Here is a 3,265-nt window from a genome sequence, read left to right as displayed (position 1 = left end):
GAGAAACAGCAGACTCGCTACAAAGGACCCACGTGTGAGTGATGGCTTATCACCCAACACAACAGCAGTAACAGAAGAAAGGGCACAGGGGAGGGGCACTGCTGTGATGAGAAAAGTCTCACAGCCCGGACTCGAATACACAATATGATTATGTCTCAAGAACAAAGTTGAAACAAAGTATCTTTAAAGGGAAACCTGAGAATTTGCCACCCCACTAAAAAGGAAATTCTGAATGATATACTTCAGGAAGAATAACAATGATCTCCATTAGCAGGGTCCAGAAGCAAAACAAAAGAGTGAAGAAATACAGGGTTTAAGTTAATGCAAATGGTAACCGCATAAAGTAAGGACAACATCCGAGCTGCAGATTTAAAAGGAACGACAGAACAAAGCTACTGGACAAAAGAGCATCAAACTTAGAGAGGGATATGTTCTCAGGTCCTTAAATTTTCAGGATATTGATTAATTAGCCATGGTTAGGTAAGCATCACCAATTCAATGGACTTGAATTTGAGCAAACTCCGGGAAACAGTGGAGAACAGAGGAGCCTGGCGTGCTGCAGTCCATGGCGTGGCAAAGAGTCAGACAAGACTTAATGACTAAACAACAAGGTTAAGCATACATGTTAAAATGTTTAAAATAACCATTAAGAAACAGACACGGAGACTGAACTTCCAAAAGTGTTAGGGTTAGAAAAAGAAAAATGGGAGGGAGAACGAAGGTGCAAAGCAGGAAACATGGGCTCGATCCCCGGTCGGGAAGATCCCCTGGAGCAGGGAATGACAACCCACTGCATATTCTTGCCTGCAAAATCCAATGGATAGAGGAGCCTGGTGGGCTACAGTCTACAGGGTCACAAAAGAGTCAGTCACGACTAAGCGACAGACAACAAATCTGAAAAATGTCAATGTAAATTTGCTACATGGTTTGAAGATAAAGGTTGTCAAACTGGGAGAAAAAGATAAGCATATCCTCTTCAAGAGAAACACATCAAAAGATGGAGGACATGGAAGTACTGAAAGAAAAAAGATGAAAAACACTTATGAGGCAAACACCAAACGAAAGCTAGTATGGAAATGTTCCTGTCAACAGATGAACACTGAGGCAACGAGCATTCCTAGAGATAAAGAAAACTTTACCAAGAGAACATGACAAGTCTAAACCCGCATGCTTCTTACTGACATGGCCCCAGACTATAAACAGCAAGAGCTGGCAGCTCCACAAGGAGTCACTGTTGCCACTCAGAGGGAAGCGTTTCTTACCCTCCCTTAGTAGATGACGTATCAAGCAGACAAAACAAAAAAAAGGAGGAAGGGAGAGAGGGAGGAGATACATGAAAAGCACACAGGATTAACTGATGTATCTATTTCTTCTTTAACAGATATAAGTGAAAGTGTGAGTCACTCAGTCGTGTCCAACTCTTTGCAACCCCGTGGACTCTAGCCTGCCAGGCTCCTCTGTCCACGGGATTCTCCAGGCAAGAATACTGGAGTGGGCAGCCATGCCCTCCTCCAGGGGATCTTATTGAACCAGCGGTCAAACCCAGGTCTCCTGCATTGCTGGTGGATTCTTTACCATCTGAGCCACCAGGGAAGCCCCAGTAGATATGAAGAGACTAATATACCCTCCAATCAGAGCACATTTACCCTTTTCTCCATTTGTAAAAACTGAACATGAATCCGGTCTTAGCGTTAAGCCTAAAAATATTTCAAATGACTGTTATACAGACCAGTCGTGCTAAGCTGGAACTCAATAACAAAACACAAGAACAACACACAAGTACACTGAGTCACAGTGAAAAACGTATATTTAAAGTGAGTCCCAGTCACAAAACAATCTAAAAGCTTCTGCTATAGAGAAACTCTTACAGATGATCACCATGACATGTGTAAAAAATGTTCACAGAAGCAGTGACTGTAATAGCAAAAAGCCAGGAGTGACCCAGAGGCCCACTACCAGGAGGCTGGGCAAAGGCACCATGGGATAGTCCTGAGACAGGCTGCTGCAGACAGTGAGGATAAACTCATTACAGCTGCACACAGCAACACAGATGAGTTTCAAATCAAATTATAATCATATTCATGGTACAGTTCTGCTTATATGAAGCCCAGAAGGACGCAAAACTACACAGTATATATTCAGAAACACATTCCTACATTATAAAATGATGAAGAAAAGGGGGCAAGGGAGAGGACTCAAGAAAGCTATTCACTCTGGTGAGAATGAAGCGGGGTCCTCTTGGGGAGACACCAGGCAACCAGTCAAGCTCTCTCTCTTAAACACAGATATTCTGACTGATGGTTATACCTTTCAGGTATGTTAAGAGCTTTTTTTTTCTTTTTATGTGTGTTATTTAATGTTCCATAAGCTCCCAAACCTGGGGATCTATACCTGAGCTGATTATTCATTAAAAATCTAGACAGACCCTGGCTTTCAACCAGTCATTCCCTCCCTCTCATGGAAAAGAATGATTTCTGACATGTATTTTCATAATTTAAAAACACCCCTGAAATGAAAATCCTTCGAGTGCCCTTTCTGCTCCTGGCAGGCTGCCAGTGCTGCTGGATTGAGTTATGTGTCATGACTGACCCCAATGTCCTGAGAGTCAGAATTCTCTGGAGGGAAAGGAGGGTTGGCCATCAGATGTACCCACGAATAAGCTGCACAGAGAGATGATCAGACATTACTGGATTCACGATGGCACGCCTGCCACCTGCCTCAGGATCCCTACCGACCAGTGTCCACTAAGTGCCAGGGGACCAGATGGCTCCATCCTGCTGTAGGGCGCCAGCACAGGGACACAATGGCGGCGTAAGAGCAACCAAAGCACCAAATTAGACCAGAGGTATTTTAATGACATTTTGGCAAGTTTTTTAAACATTCACCTCTGGCTTCCCTGGTGGCTCAGGAAGTAAAGAACCCACCTGCAATGCAAGAGACCTAGATTTGATCCCTAGATCGGGAAGATCCTTCTCCAGGGGAGAAGGCAACCCACCCCAGTACTCTTGCCTGGAAAATCCCATGGACAGAGGAGCCTGGTGGGCTACAGTCCGTGGGGTCGCAAAGAGTCAGACACAACTAAGTGACTAACACTTTCACTTTAGTAATATAGAATTCTACTATTTTCTGTTAATCAATCATAATATAATGGTATTAAGTGAATAATATTACATAATCACAAAAGTAAAAGATGTTTATCAGTTTTCACAATGAATAGCCAGACAAAAAATAATTACAATTAAAAGCCATAATGGAAATATAATTA

At 43.0% G+C, this 3,265-nt stretch overlaps 1 protein-coding gene across 1 annotated transcript in view; it reads right to left on the bottom strand.

The window, feature by feature from the left end:
- Positions 1-3,265, bottom strand: part of B3GALTL (beta 1,3-galactosyltransferase-like) — a 100,907-nt gene that overhangs the window by 44,619 nt on the left and 53,023 nt on the right. The window lies entirely within an intron of this gene.

This window comes from Bison bison, unplaced genomic scaffold (genome assembly GCF_000754665.1).
Source record: "Bison bison bison isolate TAMUID 2011002044 unplaced genomic scaffold, Bison_UMD1.0 scf7180017864056, whole genome shotgun sequence".
Taxonomy (NCBI): Eukaryota; Metazoa; Chordata; class Mammalia; order Artiodactyla; family Bovidae; genus Bison; species Bison bison.
The sequence above is the reverse complement of the archived record's forward strand: the minus strand, read 5'-3'. Positions and strand labels throughout refer to the sequence as shown.